Below are 17347 nucleotides of genomic sequence, written 5' to 3' on the forward strand. Positions count from 1 at the left end.
CGGCCAACCAAAACAAAAAACCAATGAAATAAGAGCAATAAAACACCAACCAAACAAAACCAAACCTAAACAAAACAAAACAAAAAAACCCCTCCAAACCTGAATGGGAAGCGTAAATCTGAAATTTTCAGCATGTTTGTTAGTGGGCCAGATTAAAATGCTGCATTCAAGCATCCAAAGTTCTGGAAAAACACACCAAAACTCCACTCTATATTGGCTTTGATCAAAAACCTCTGAGACTGCCAGACAAGCTTACCAATATTAGGAAGAAAAAATAGGTAGTAAAATTACCAGCTGACAAGCAAGTGACAATTATTTACATGTAATTACTGAACTTCAATTTCACTCAAAAAATAAAAAGTTCCATCTGCTAGCTTTGAAGAATTATATTCAATTGTATTCACTTTCTCTTCATTTCTTCTATACAAAAATAAAATCTGTTGTTGGGCCTTGTTTTTCTTGTTAGGCCCATACAAAATGAATGGCTGCACTTGGGCACTTTCATTTCAAGTTTAGGAATACTAAATGAGTGGGGGAAAGCAGATGCAGCTATAGAGAGAGAGAATTATTGCTCAGTGGTAATATGCTCGTGTGACAAGGATTCCTGAATAAGATACATTTTGGGTTATGTCAAGGTTTTTGTACTGAATACCAATAAATATAATTATCAGAATATACAAAAATGGATGCTTACTTATGGAAATTGCATAAATGTGTGGATTTAAGAGCTGAAATTCTTTATTTGGAGAGTAATGCTCTATCTTTTCAAGCCAAGTTTCAAAAGGTGGGGAGACCGGGAGGACGTAAGGAACTGCGGAGGCCACTAGGTGTCAGGGTTGGACCTGCAAAAATTCTTCTTCCATGAACACGGAGCGGTTGGTTGCTCCTCCGAAATGTGGAGAAGGACGGTAGAGGGGGCTGCTGGAACAAGAAAGACAGTGTCAGTGGCTGCCCACTGCAAGACACAACCAAATTTTTGAATTCCCTACTGACTCTTTGGGTAGAAGAGTGGAGGAATAAACACTCTGCAAACAAGAGGATGTGACACTCTTAATAGATAAATCCAACACACACCCAGAAAGATGATAAGATGGGGATACATGCCTTCCCCCCTCCCCCCCGCCTCCCCGAAATTTCTCTGTTCTTCACTATATTGATTTATCCTACAAATACAGAGAGGTAAAAATGTTTCAGGTTGCATTAGCCTGGAAGGAATGGTGCTGGAAATTAAATAATGATAAAAACCTCATGTCTATGTGGCATGTGAATTTTTTTAAAGCATGTGTTTCATTAGAAATATGTTGCTTCTGCTAAAACAGGGTTCTTAAATCATTATTTTCAGAGGTTACATTACCATTTAGCAATTTTAGGCTGGAAAAGTTACCTTTCTCTAATTGCATGTTTTGGGGTTTTTTTCACATTTCCCATGCTATCACATGAACTGTGATGCAGTTTCTCAAATGTTGTTATAGCCTACCAACATTGTCAGCCTCAGACAGCCCTTATTTTGGCCCTGTAAGAGGTGGAAGGCATTTTTGCTGCTTTTCTCAAAGATCCTGTGGAAAACATTTTTCACAAGCAAGTCTCTTTTTCCACCTTGTTTTATGTAAACTGCCCTGATTTCTTTGCCTTGCAGTCAGAATCATGATTTTGCTGCAGGGTAAGAATATGCCTTCACACTGCAGCCACCTGCAGCCTTTGGGCTGCTGCTGGGACAGAGGAAACACTGCCCTTGCAAGCATGGTTAAGTTTCAAAGTTTCTTCCACTACTAGAAACTGTGTTTTGTTATTGCTTTGATTTTATAGTGCATAAATACTCCAACATCTGGAAGCTTCTTTTAGGGTTGTATGGCTGATTCTCTGCCAAAGCTATAGATTGGAAGAATATGGAATTTAAAAATCAAGAAAGAAGAAATACTGTGTATCGTACCATTGAAGGCATACACTTCAGGCTGCTCTGTATCAACGTAATCAATCATATTCTCTTAAATCAGACTGTAGCTAGAGAAATTCACTGCTGAAGAATTGTCAGACTGAGTAGACCTGTGACCTGCACTAACGGTGCCTTGCCCAGGAGCAGCTTAGGGATCACAAAGACTGGGCCTTGTAGCTTCCATCATCTGCTTGTGACTATCACTGTGATGCTCTACGCCTTCTGTATGGGTCTGAATAACAGCTGTGTGCCTTAGGTGCGCAGCACAATTGAATTAGCTTCATTTAGATGCCCCTGAGAATTTCCTAACAAGGTGTAGGAGCACGCTAAAAGCAGAGAGACAGTAGGGGTCACTAGCACAGCGCTTACAGGTGAGATTCGGAAATAATGCGGTGATCTGAGGAATGTGGTGTGGAGGGAGATGGAGCACAACGGAGGCCTGGTAGAGGCAGCTCTCACTTGCTGTTTAGAGGGAAGTTCTTTATTCCAAAGCCATCACTTTGAAAATAAAAGCCTGTCCACTAATGTGATTAGTTACCTCTTCAGGCTAAAAATAGAGCCAGTAATAGTCTGTCAGGTGAATTGAAAGGACTTGTGTCCATACATGTTTTTGTAATGGGAAAGGTTTGTTCCTGTGATGCATTTGGAAATAAAATGAAGTAATAATAGTCAACACAACAAAACTGAGGAAGACTACAGGACTATCCAAGAAGCAGCTGTATTCTGTCCATTTTCTTTGGTGTGTTTTCTTCATTCACTCCAGATAAACTGCCACAGCTTAATACAGCTATTAATTGTGTTCAGTAAGGTATAAAAAAAGTAGCAGTGATGAAAGGTACATCTTTAAATAGGCCCTAGAGAAGATATTAGAAATGTACACAAACTTAAATTAGAAGAAATTGATCTGGCCATTGAGTAGCTTTGTGTATCATATCACTGTATTCTTTCTATATGCAAGGAAGGGAAGAACAGAGGAGGCAACTTTCCTTTTTTTAAGTCTGACTTGAAGCTGCTTAATGCAGCTGTTTCTTTTTTTATCTGCCATGTAATCATCATGTTTCAAAAATACTGATTTCTTCAGAACAGTATTTAAAAATGTTCTGTACCAAGAAGCCTATCTGTAGCCAGCCTTTTCTCTCTCCAGCTTTCCACTACACACATAGTGCACAAGTATTCATCATTTCACCTCCTTCTCTGCAGTAAGCACAGAGGACATTGGTGTCATCACCCTTATCTAGACAAAAAAATCCATCATCTGTATTGTGCACAAGGGCAGCTCATCTGTTAGTGCATAGCAAGTCAGTTTGTGAAAGTAGAAAATAAGAGCAGGAGAAGCATGGAGCCACTGATAACAGTCAGTCATTAGCTCACCTATTTGGTGTGTGTTGTACTAAGTCATGTTGTGAAATTTCAGACTGATTGCTCGTGGGACAAACAGCAAAGGAGAGAGGGGGAAGCAATGGATTTTTAGGATATTACTATCATTGCAGGTGGAAGAATATAACTGTCTCTTCCATGTGTCTCTAGGAAATGGCACACACCAGTTACCACCAGTTCACCACAGAATTATAGAATCAAGTCTAAGTCTACCCTCCTTCAGTTTAAGGCCTTTTCCCCTTGTCCTACCATTACACACCCTGCTAAAAAGTCCCTCTCCAACCTTCTTGTAAGTCCTCTTTATGTACTGGAAGGCTGCTATAAGGCTGCTATAAACCAGTTGTTTCTCAGCCTGGGTTGGGAACTTCCTCATTTGAAATAAGAAATGTACATAAGCCTCTTGCATGTACTGTGAAAGTAAAGCTCTCACGAATAAGATGATGAAGCGTATCTCACCTTCAGCTTTTTCAAAGTATTGCTGTTTATTACTTTTAAGGCAAACAGAACATAATTTTTCACAACACCAAGCACCATAGACAAATGAATATGTTCAAATCCCAACTCTTAGTAACTCATAATAATTGTCTTTTTGACTGTTGGTTTCATTGTTGGGAATATCTTATTCGTCACAAGCTGAAAATTGCTTAATTGACTAGATCCTCAAAATAAAAAAAAACCCCAGAGTGTAGAAACTTGGCGAGGAATAAGCCACTGGAAGCAAGCTATTTATAGTCAGGGCTGGGTAACGTTAGTAATGTATGATGATAACCATCCCATCTATACATCTTGGAATGTGATTTGAGAGCTTGAAAGAGAATTGCTGATTTTGGAAAGCAAACATTCAAGGAGTACAGCAAAAAGATCTCTTTTAGACTGTAATATTTCTTCCCACCTCCTCAGCACCATGCAGACTAAGAACCTTGAAACCAACAAAAACCAAAAGCTATTTGACAAAAATATCCCCCAAACCTGGACATTTTTAAGTAAGCTTTCAAAGATGTGGGGATATTTTTTGCCATTGTTTTTAAATAGTGTGTATTGTTTGCTCTCTTTTTTTTTCTGTTTGCATTTCACTTTGTAATTGCTTTTCTCCATAAATGTTTGAAAGTATTTCTTTTTATGATGTTTGAAGGTACTTAATTTTAGAAGATTAGAGCTGAAATGTTCACACACTTGATTGCAGGGAAAGAGGCTTTAAGAAAAGCACCAGTCATTGTGAAAACTTCTGGCACTGGGGTTGTAATCTAGAGCCCCAACAGGATGTGCGTAGATCGTGTTGATGACTGCTTATGCGACTCTCAGAATAGCTGCTGTGAAGCACAGATGATTTGGTATTCACATACAGCTGTGTATTGCAGCCCATTTTTGGAAAAGCCTTCAGTATGAAATGAAAGCATTTGAAAACTGTAACTCTCTGTTCCCTTTTCTCTATCTTTTTCAGCCTTGTGTACCTTGACAATGGCTCCTCTTGGCTAAGACGTTCTCCTACACTGTTTGTACTCACCCAGTGGGGCCTCGTTCACAGCCTCATGGTGCTATTGTTATATCAAATATCGCGGCTATCTGTGATATTCACCTCTGGGCATAAAGACACCTGGCTTTGAACAGGATTAATGGGACGTATTTTTAACAGGCAGAGAAAGAGAAGTGCAGTCTAACCTGTGGGTTCTTCACTTAAAGTTCCAAATACTGTTTAGAGGTTCTGCCAGTAGACTTAAGAACTTAGGTTAGGTATTTCAAGTGCCAGGACCATTGACAGCAGTCGTTCATACTTGGCACCTCAAAAGGATCAAGCCTGAAGGTTAAGGAAAACTTATTGTTGGTGCCAGCAAAAAGTCAGCATTTTCGAGGAACAGGTTGGGGCAGAGATTCCCAAGCCAATGTGTGCATGAATCTGTGACTATCTGTAGCTGTCACGACACCTTGTCACACTCAAGTATGTAGGAAATTATTTGCAAACCTTGAAAGAAAAGTCAAAGACAATTAAAGAAATTAATTCTAAACTACATTTGCAATTACAGCATGTTGTCAGGTGATTTTTATTAGTAAGGGATGAACACACAACAGAAAACACTATCAGAAAAAAACCCTAGTCTCTTTTAGTTAAAGGACCATAAACATTGGTCAGTGTAATCTCATGACAGCTTTTTTCTCTCCTATTCAGTGAATTCTTTGTGTGAAGATGAGCTGCAGATTATTCTCCTATATTTATTGTATCTCACATAGGTAATAAAGGCTCCACAATCTTTTCGGTACCATGGCTGACTGCTGAATTTATCAGTGTGAAAAGAACTGCTCTGAATGACTCAGCTGCAGAACTGATTTGTCTTGCCATTGGAGAACAGACTTGTATAGCTGCTGAGTCACAAACTGGCTTGCATAACTGGAAGGGTAAAACAAGCTTGTCGAGTGACTCAGTTTGTAATTTGATCCTCCTCTCATTCCCAAATGCACATGCACCTGTATTTTGAGACAGCAGGGATAGTTAATTACAGTTTGAATCATTTCAGTGGTACCCATGGAATGTCTCCTTCTGATACACTTTGCTGTTTAGTTCTTCTCCCAGAATCCCTGGGAGGAGGCCAAGTACTTCTTCCTTCACACAGGGGGGAAAAAAATTATCTGTGTTTTCCTTCACTATTAAAACTATTCACCATTATGATCCTAACAGATCTTCCCATGGAGTTTGAATCAAAAAAACAGCATCTGTACTTTTCATCTTTTCTTAAGGGACTATTATTACTCTATTTAAAAGACTATTTTCAATAGTAAGTTAGGTTTAGGAAATAAGGTGGATCTTTTATGTGTGTGTAGAATTCCAGAATGGTGGCATAGAAATCATAAGCCAAAATCTTTCTGCAAGTGTATTATTTTGACTGCTGTTTTGTGGAAGAAGAAAATGGCCTTTTAGCTAAGAATATTTTATGCTCAGGCGGAATTAGAGAAACCTTTGCATTGAGAGTTGTTTGTCAGATGTTCTATCAGCTAAAGAAACAGAAGCATGCTTAAGGAAAAAGCTAGCCACAAGTCTAGAGAGAAAAGGAAACAAAACATTGAGGGCAGTCATGTACTTTATGGATGTCACTGTTTCCTTTATAAAACACATTAGAAAGTACAGTAGCCTTTCTTCTGAGGACTGTATAGTAACCTACAAGCACTAACTCTTGATGGCCATACTAAGAAAGGAAAGCACTGCCCTAATCAAATAGATGAGGATCTTGACACAGACAATGAAATCCTTTGCCAGAAACTCCATGCTGACCTGGTGTCAGAGCAGGCTCCTTGCTGGTACTGCTCTGTGCCCATCACCCAGCTCTGCTCCAGCTCTCCATGAAGGTTTTTTCACTGACTCAGCTCAACACAGCACAGCACAGCACCTCTAGGTGAGCCTTGTTTATGTCTGAAATGGTTTGATCTAGGTAAATGAGCCCTTTGGAAAATTTTATTGTCAGTTAAGTTTCTGTTTCCTCCTACATCCTCGAGCAGAGTCTGAACTGAGCCCACACGTGTGCTGACGCATTTCTCATCCTCCTCATCCTGTGCTGAGGAGCTCCTTTGAGACCTGCATTTTGACTGGTATGCAGAGATGCTTATATCATTAACTACAACGAGCTCTACCATTTTTGTAGCAAATCTGAAAATTTCCACTTTTTTACCCAAAATGAAATTCTGTTTGCCCAGGATGAGCTGGAGGAAGGGGGGTGGGGGTGAATCGGAATGCACTTTTAAATTGCTTCAACCAATATGTTCCATATGAACAACAACTTGTGCGTTGGCCCTGACGACACCTTTTCAGCTGTTTGAATGCTTCAATGCAACCTTCATCGCAGAAATCCTACAGCTATTGGTTATTGGGCAGCTGTCTGGAGACACAGGTCACCGTCAACCTCTATTTTAGTTTTCTACTGAGTGGTATTAATGGCTTGTAAAAGAAACAGCCTTTGGGCTTAGACAGACCTTTGGTAGTAGTTTTTTTTCTAAGAAAGGTACTCTAATAAAGGTACACTAGCACAAAACATTTCTTACAGATGTGTGGTACTATTGGGTTTGAATTACTCTGCCTGTATCTGGGTGTGAATGCCTTCTTCTGCAAGGTTTGGGGCATCAGAGTTGGGATTCTTGGATCAGCTCATTAGGAAGATGAGACACTAACAAGTCTGGTTGTGATTTGCAGTTGTGTAAGTATCTGAGTTCTGGGGGCTAGTTTGTGCTTGTCTCTAGGATCTGGGAAGCATTTCATTAAAAATAAATATTTTAACTGCCAAAGGCAGCTGCCAGAGCATTTATATAATTAATTTCATTTTGCTTTCTGTCTTGTCTTAAGGGCATTGGCTAGAGGACACATTTGGTCTGTTCATTCACCTGGATACATGATCCTTATCACTGATTCATAGGATGGTTTGGGTTGGAAGGGACCTTAAAGATCATTCAGTTCCACCCCACCAACCATGGGCAGGAACGGCTTTCACTACACCAGGTTGATCAAAGATCCATCCAACCAGGCCTGGAACACTTCCAGGGATGGGACATCCACAACTTCTCTGGGCAACCTGTTCCAGTGCCTCTCCACCCTCAGAGTAAAGAATTTCTTCCTAATATCTAATCTAAACCTACGCTCTTTCAGATTAAAGCCATTTCCCCTTTTCCTCTCACTACATATCCTTATAAAAACTTTGATTCTTCTCTATACCAGTAAGAAAACAACCCACTGCCTATCCTCCATGTTATGCTTCCTGTAGTTTTTAATATTGGGCCTGTCTCATTTGATACCATATTCAAACTTCCACTGACTTCACTGAGAGCAGAATCTGGCAATTAATTTTAACTGGCATAGCCTCATTAAGTAGCACACAGTTTTTTCCATGTCACCTGAATAGCATTCACACCTAAGAAATTACTGAGGGGAGAGAATTATTTAGGTAGAAAGATGGCTGTACAGAGGCATAAGCCTTTAGAGAAACAAAATATCTGTAAGAGAAAAGCAGAGACATGAAAAGACATGTAGTCTTTTCATGAAAAGAGAGAGCTAGCACTCAGGGGATTTGGATGCAACTTCTAGTTAGATCAAGACTTGCTGTACACCTCTAGGCATTTTGACACTTTCTGTGATTTCTTTCCCATCTATAATACATGGGTAGCAATACACACAGCAGTATTTTAAAGTAATTGCTTGCAAATTGGTTTAGAGAGCCTGAAGTGGAGCATAGTTTATAAATGTAATGCAATATTATTATTGTTGTCACATAAAAACCTAGCTTAGTCCATCAATTTAATTGTCACCAAAGCCACATGTATGGCAGGGTTTCTAATGTTACTTGGAAAATCATCTTTCAAGTCTAACATTGTCCTTCAACAACTGGCACATCTATCTCCTTTCATCTTCAGGCAGTAAGATTCTGAAAATTTCCATGTAGTACAGGTTTGAAGACTGATGGGCATATTACTTGTCAGCTTCTAATAAATCCCTCTTATCACTTGAAATATACTGCAAATGTGTTACAGTGTGACACTGCCTGCTACAGTTCTTTGACCAAGTCACAAAGATCTGGGATATACCTCAGCACCTACTGATCCCCTAAGAGTTTGGCAATGCTCCCCGTCAGGCCACCAGCTGGTGCCAGGGAAGCGTGTTTTGTGACTTGCACTGACAGACAGTGTGGGGAGATTGCTCTACCCAGAAACCTGAGCGAAGACTGAGTTGTTTCCAAAGAAAGCTGCAAATTATATAACTGCAGATATGTATCCTTAGAAATAACAAATTTCAGGAAAACAAGTGCAGTAGATCGGTAGCCAATAAATGGAGGTGTGTTGCTGTGAGAACATTGCCTGTGAAGAGCTGACGTTGCTGCAGCAGCTAATGAGCCTTCCTTAGACACTGTTCATGCACTAACAGGCACTGCATGAGCAGCCAGACTGTTCTTGCACTGTGGTATGTAGGATGTGGGATTTAAGGGCTTCCTGTTTAGAGGGATCTTTCAGCACCAAGATCTCTACAGCTGTGGATTTTGGACCACATTAGAATCACACGTTAGGAGATGTCAGGGAGTAATTTTGTTCAATCTGCTGCTCCAACTCTCAGAGCCAACATTGATCTCTGTGCTTTGTCCAGCTGGGTCTTGAAAATCTCCAAGAACAGAGATTCAACAACTTATTCAGGCAATCTCCTGTTCCAGTGCTTCATTGCCCTCATAATGTGGATTTTTCCTTTATTTCCTATTGGAACTTTATCCCAATTATGAGCATTGTTTCTCATTCTCCTGCCATACATTTGGGTTGTATCAGTAATCTCTTCAGTACATTAAGGCTGCTGTTAGATCCTCTAAATCTTTCCTCTTCTGTGCTAAACAAACCTGGTTCCTTCAGCCTCTCCCTATAGGTCACACACTCCAACCCTGTGACCATCTTGGTGACTCTTTGCTGGACTCACTCAAGTTCATCAACATCCTCCTCACACTGGAAATCCCAGAACTGCTGGCTTTCTTAGAAAAATCAAGGAAAGGGAGCAAGAACTCTTCCTATGCCTATAACATATTTTCAGGCCATGCAGTTTTACTGCAACAGGGAGGGTCGTTCCCAAGAGTAAGCAAAGTGTAGGGCAGCAGAGAGAACATTATTCAGGTTTCCAAACCTCACATTAATACATTCTCACTGACCATAGTATCCCCACAGATTGGCTGTGATTTTGAATTGCAAAAGTATTTATGATCTTCTCTCTGAACAATAAGGGGCTAAGTCTTATGTGGAGAATCCAGTCAGAGGGAGACAGAGGAATGGCATCATATGGGTAACAGAATAACCTTAAGAAAACTGTGATGGGTGGAGATGGAAATTTAGAGAATCTGTCATTTCAATGTGTCTTTTCCCCACCATTCCTCCATGTTTCCTACAGGGTGTAAAGGACCGCGTGGCATCAATGGAATGGGTGACCTGACCCCTTTGGGGAATGAAGGGGGAGAAAAAGTCTCTAAAGAAGGCTTATGTTAGATGTAATTAATTTAACTGTCACTAAAACTGCAGATATGGCAAGATTTCAAACATCACTTGGAAAATTTTCTTGCCAAGTCATAAAATAGAAACATTTTTCATCATAAATTGATGTGTCTCTCTCCTGTCATCTTCAGGTAGTGAGCATGTGGAAATTTGATATGCAGGTATTCAGTGCCATTTGGAATGAAGTAAAGACTCACTTCTCTAGATGGATTCTAGATGTAGTACCAATTTTGGTGAACTTTAAATTTGCTGCTTTATATTAATTAAATTTTTTTTAAATTATTTTAAACTAAATATTATATTAAATTTGCTTCAGTATATTATTTCGTTTATGTTATTACATTATTTTTTTAAGTTATACTTAATTTTAAATTCACACCCTGTTGGTATTCACAGCAATTGTATATGTTGTAATTAAAATTAAATATGAGCAGTTCGTTAAATTATTATTTATATTGGATCTTTTCTTGCATAATTAAATGTTAGTTGGGTTTTCTTTCATTTATCATGTTGTAAAAATTTTCTTCTTCTGTAAGATGGAAGCTGTGTTTAACATCCTTGTAACATACAGGTGTAACACTGCCAGTGTCGGCTACCAGGTTTGAGTGAAACCAATGGTTCCAAGCCATGTAGCATGGAGCATTGTTTTCTGTGCTTGTTCCCTGTCTGAGTGGTATTTCTGGGGGGGAACTGCTGCTGACCTTGGCCAGGAAGCAAGGTTTATGTTGGTAGGCATGGTACAAAGGCATAGTAGATGACAGATATTTCCAGAAGCCATTTTCTTCCAGTAAAAAAAAAGGGTGAATTAACTTCTCAGGATTAAAAGAACAGCTACCAGATTTACCTTATGATATTTGTTAGTATGATATTAATAGATTTCCTGTAATCTGTCAAAAATCTTACTATATCCTTGCAACTGTTTATTATCTTAATAAAAAATACCCACTTTCAACATTTGGCTCTAATTTTGGAGAACTGATTTACCCCTTTGAAGCTGTAGTCTTATGTTTTAGTGTATTTTAATATTTGTATTTCTACAAATATACAGAGTATATATAGGATATATAGATATTCTATCAATATCTTTGACATGTTAATATCTTTAATAAGATTTAGAAAATTAGGCTAAAATAAGTTTCAGAAAGTCATCTAATCCACTCTCTACCTCAATTTAAAATCAGCCATACTTGAATTACTCCTAGTAGATACTTATCCAGCTTAAAAAAGAGGCATAGCCAGGCTAGGTTGCATTGCTGAAGCTCAGAGCACGAAGAAGAGGAAGAAATAAGAACTGAGCCTGTAAGCACAGTGCAGTACTCCTTCTCTGCCATAGTATTACACAACCTACACACAGATGTAACTTGTAAAGTGTATATATATTTTTTTATTATTATTAATTTTTTTTAATATATGTGAAACACATTTTCACACCAAATAATTCTCTAGATTGACAAATTCGAAGAGAGGCTGTGTGCTCTGGTTTTGGTTCACCTGTTGGGACTTCCACATCATTTTGCTTACTCAGTTATGAACCTGGCAAATGCAAAGGCCAGAATCTAAAGTTTTCAGAGATCCAGAAGTTAAAGGATATGTTTAACAGTGCCAGTGCCCAGCTTCAGCCTAGATGCACATTAAATTAATTGCAAGCTAATAGTTGCTTCTCATGGAAAGATGACTGTACCCCTTGGCTGCTGCAGAGCCTCTCTCACCCACTGCTACCTCTGAGCACAGGGTGAGTTGGGGAGAGCTGGAAGCGCCAGGGACTCACCCAGGAATCCAGAAGGTTTGGGCAGGTTTGATCTTTCTGTGACTAATCACCACGGCAGCTGCATCCATCAAAAGCTGGCAGCTTTATAAAAGCAGTGCAGGTACTCAGCTGCCCCTCTGCCTTACTCACTCTCATGTACAGAGATGCTCCCTGGCTGGGGTAAATGGGAAGAGACCTCTGGGCTCCTGTGGCTTTACTGTGCAGCTGCTCAGTGCCCCCGGTACTTCCTGTCCTTGCATTTCTTAACTGCGAGGCTTGCAGTGTGGCCGGTAGCAGCTGCCTCTCAGAATCCTGGGATACTTGCCACAGCCATCAGACAGGTTTCAAAGATAAAACGTAAGCCTTCACTCTTCTCAGATAAGTTTGGCAAGGTGTTTGACAAATACCCTTCTACTTTGACAAGTACCATTAATTTTTAGGGGGTTTTTTTGTTTGTTTTTCTTTTTTTAGCTACAACATGCACGCGTCAGCAGTGACTTCGTTTCACTCCAAGGAAATCTCTCATGCTGTTACTGTGTCAAGTACAACTTGCTTAGATACAATCTGCCCCGCCATTCACAGAAGATTCCAGGCAGCAATCGGTCATGACTGGGCTGTGAAACATACTACTCCCTGTCTGGGTATTCTCAGCTAAATGATCCCAAATAATTCTTCCCTTGCCTTCAACTAAACAAAAAGCTTTTCTTTTTCTTCTCAGATCTGTAGCACGTCACTACCTTTGGGAAGATCTACCACAAGGTATTTAGATCTAGCCACAAAGCCACCTAAAAGGTTTCCACATGTGCAGCATGCCTTCAGAAGAAGGTAGTCTGCATGGTACAGGAGCACCTTGTGCAGTTTAGGCAGGCTCCCCACCACTTTCTGGATGTTATATTGCTTACTGAAAAGCACTGGCAGCTTGAATAAGGTGAGCCATCAACATGGCAGTATAAAATTTATGTTCACACAATTCTAGGATAGAATTGTTTTATGTCATTGAAAATCCGTGAGTTTTAGAAAATAACACCTTTTCTCTGAATGACTAATGTGAAAAGGATGCTCCAAAAAAGCTATGGAAATATCCTCATTTTGCAATAGCTCTCTTTGTGAAGGTCTATTTACTCTTTGCCTCACCCTTCTAAGCCATTTAAGGCTTTTAACCTCTGGGAAAAAAAATCCCTTTTTATTACTCCCCAGGTACTTCTCCCTTCATACCTAATACACAGCCTGGCCATTTTCTGCTCAGAGAGTAGTGATGAGGCAAAAATAGCGCATGTAGTTTTTGGCAATATGAACTTGCCCTAGAATCTACTGTTACTGGGACTATACCCAAATCTGAGTGCCTGCTATGTGCCTTCCTCCTCTGGCTTTTTGATCCCTCTTGAATGACATAAAGATGTCCTTGTCTCTGCTCTGACAGGTTGCAAAGTGCTCCCCATACTGCAGAAGTTAACTGATCTCAGTCTATGGGCACACAAATGTGCAGGAGAAATACCTCATTCCTGCCTGATAACAGGAGTTAGAACACACAACTCTACTGAAGTATAGGAACAGGGTTAGGTAATACTTCCCATTAGGCCAGCTGATGTGATGGGGCCTTTGTCATGTTGGACGTGTGGGCTATGCTCTTGCATTCAAAAGCTGTGACAGCGGCAGAGAAATCCAGTGGCTCACCCGATAATCAACCAAGCCTTCAGTTCCCAGACATCAGTATTGTTCCACTGGCTCCAGTTAACTGTACTTGTTTACATCCATCATGTGAAAACATTTTGAACTTGTTCATTTATTGGTTACTAGCTTAATAAAACATGCCGGCACCTGCCATCATCTTTGAAGTCAACAGGAGTCCCAGGGCTATTTCCCGTGCATCCAATCTGGCATTTGATACAGCCCTAACTAGATTTGCAACTCTTTAAGAACTCGTGTATAGGTAATGAACCTTCAGAGCCAGGCATGAGTGCCAAGTTGTGGTTCACAAGGAATTCAGGGGCAATACACCCAGGGCTGGCTTCACATGCCTTTTGGGCATAATTGGAGAAGAATGTTAAATCCTTTCCTAAATAAGCAAGTGAGAGGGCCCTGGCACAGGGCATCCTCTGACTCCACAGCAATTACATCTGCACAGTTCTCAGCACTCCATCCTTTTGTAACACTCTTCTTCCTTCCTAATGAAGGAGAGAAAAGGAAAGCGAAAAGAAAAACATCTGCAGGGCTCAATACCTAGAGCACTATATTATCCCTATGTAAATCCAAATAGCTCCATGGGCTTCAACAAAGAATTAAAGTGGATTTAGCTACCTGTGGAGATACTTGGCTTCTGAATTCTTTTCAGCACTCTATTCCTCATGCAGCCAAGGAGAATCTCTTTACATCAGCAACATTTATTGATGAAGCTGTTCTGTAACACCAGTAGCTTTTGTGAGAGGTTACAGTGAAATGTGAAAAGAGAGAAGGAATGTTGGACCTTTCTCAAGCTGGAAGTATCACAGATGAAGGCTCAGTTTCTCTGGTAAATGAATATAGTGAAAGAATTTTCTAGCATCAGTCTTTTGGTGTCTCCCTTCAACTCACCTGGCAATTGACAAATCATATACTGCCAGAATGACTCTACTGATCCATGAGGTTTAAAAGAAAAAAGTTATTTTTCCAGGACCATGAATCATTACTTTAATTGAATCAATGTGAGCTAGATGACATCAGATCTGATTCTAGCTTAGAAGAGGCTCATGTGTACTGCACATCCAGAAAAGTGTACATGAATTTTATATGTGTCTGAGAACTAGCTCTAGGATACACAACTGAACTGGTAGCAATTTGTTCTATTTTTAGCCAGAAGTTTCACAAGTGTCAATTATTACAGATTGACTGTGGATGCAAATATGCTGCTAGCAAGAATTTCTCTTGCTTCTTTCCAGTCCCGTGAGATGGTTTTCTCTCTCACAGAAGATATTAGTAGAGTTCTATAAGCTATGAACACCTGCGACCTTGCAAAGCCTTGTTTATAGTATAATAGAAAAATATTTTGACAATGGATGTTTTAGGATTTTAGACAATCACCCCAAAGGGGTGGCTGATCCTTTGACCAATTAGACTATGAAGAAAAAGGTCTATAAAAGAGTTTGTAAAATAAGTAAATAAATCAATCTTGCTGCACAATGCCTGCCTGTTGGATCTCTCTTCTTCTCCCTACCACGGCGGGACGCTGTGATAATTGACACTACTATAACTGCATACTGAAACCAGTACAGATGTTATGGGTACAAACTGCTTTGTAGAGATGGGTAAGCTCTAGACAAACAGGGGCCTGTATGTCACCTGTGTGTAAGTCGCCCAGTGAAACTGCTCTTCCCAAAAATTGAGATTCCCCAGAACTCCCAGATGCCCTGAGATGTTGGCAAGTGGTAGCAATGAGAAATCTACATTTCCACATAATTTCTAATTTCTTAGGCTCTGGAAGAAACTCAGTTTCCTGGTTGGAAATGTCTTTGGAAGCATCATGCACCAGAGCAGGGAGATTATGGGTCTCTCTCATGTAGTGAATTGTCCGTGAAATACTACACATCCTCAAGGTATTTTCACACACATGAGACTCCAATTTGTTTATATATTACTTTTCAATACACATTTATGAGAACTGAAAGTAATTATGTCTATCTTCTTTCTAGAGATGAGAGAACTGTAAGAAAAACCTGGCTCATTCAAAGCAATCTCTCAAGACCTAGGTCAGGATTAGAAGCCTTTAAGGAAAAAAAAAATGCAATAGCTCTTCAGGGAAGAAAAAAAAAAGAACTAAAAGAGAGGCTTACTGTCTGCAGATGTATTGTACATTTTTATTGCCCAAACTCCTTTAGAAACTTATTGGCATCTGTGATCCCTATACTAGCAAGTTCTGCCTTTATCTATGTAAATTGAGTATTTGCTTTCACTGGTAAACTACAAAGTGTTTCTCTTATAATAAGAGATAGTAGAAAGTGAAAAAAAATTAATATGTTACTTTGGTAGCTTGGTATGTAATGCTGCTCAGGACTCACAGGAGAATAAAATTACAAAACTGAAAATTCTTTATCCCTTATTTTGGAAAATCCCTTTCCTCTCTCTAATCATTTCCGTTACCAATCTACACTGCTCATGTTATTTCAGAAGTAATTGAAATGAGCATAATAATCCAAAACAAGTGTCTTTGGTACATATGATGACACAACAATCTTTTCATATGACTCATCTGGTTTTGTTTCTCATAACACCATGCAAATGGCACCTTTTGTAATATCTAGCAACATAATACACTCAAGAACTTCAGGATACTTGTTCAGCAATGCTGATTTTTTTTTAGCTACCTATTTGTGTAGCTTAATTAGCAAGCTCTTTATGAGAGTTTTGAACCTTCTTTATCTTCATCTAATCTAGGTGGCAAAATTTGTAGAAATAATAAATTTCTCTCACTCTCCATTCCTTTCTTAGAAGCTTAATATTTTAACAATATTGCTACCTTGCCTGCTACTCAGCTACTGACATTTTAACTGAAGTCTCTCCCAAAGCAGGGGAGACTTGACATTCATCTCTTTGGTCTTCCATATCCTCCACATGAATTATACAGAAGACACCAGATGTTTCTAGAGGAGCATTTTGTTCTTGACTGGATCATCAGACACATCAGTCAATGCACCCACAGCTTTGCCTGTGCTGAGACAACAGCAGGTTAATTTGTAATTGTTGTTCCATGCCACGCAAAGCAGCCTGCACCTTTGATTACCCATGACATTACATTAACGCCCAGCTCTATTTTCAGCTCCGCTTGCATTAACAACACTAAACAACACAAAAGGCCCATTTGCGTTCTGCGGTCCAGTGGCAAGGAGAAAACTGCTTGCCCACGTGTGGGGATGCTGCAGCTGGTCTCACAAAGCAGCTGTGAAGAAAAAAGAAGAGGAAACCCACTCATAGTTCAGTGCCTTCAGGTAGTTTTAGGGGACTGATGAGACCCACGCACCTAAATTTTTCTCCGGCATTAAGGTCTAAGAGAAAAATCCCAGCAAAGTGCCCAGTGCAGTCCCGGATTTTTCAAGGTAAAAGAGCCTTTCTGTCAGATACATTTTTAACTGACTGTTAACCACAAAACCCCAATTATTTACCTATTACTTACATTTTTTTCCTGGCACAAAACCAGCATAGAAAATAAGGAGGGAGGAAGCTTCCTACGTTTCTGCAATTGTCTCCATCATGACAGAATTTGTTCTTGGTCATCCAGGGTGGGATGCAATGTAAGAAATTTTGGAGCCTCATAATTGATGACTGCTCAG

Source organism: Corvus hawaiiensis, chromosome 3 (genome assembly GCF_020740725.1).
Source record: "Corvus hawaiiensis isolate bCorHaw1 chromosome 3, bCorHaw1.pri.cur, whole genome shotgun sequence".
Classification (NCBI taxonomy): domain Eukaryota; kingdom Metazoa; phylum Chordata; class Aves; order Passeriformes; family Corvidae; genus Corvus; species Corvus hawaiiensis.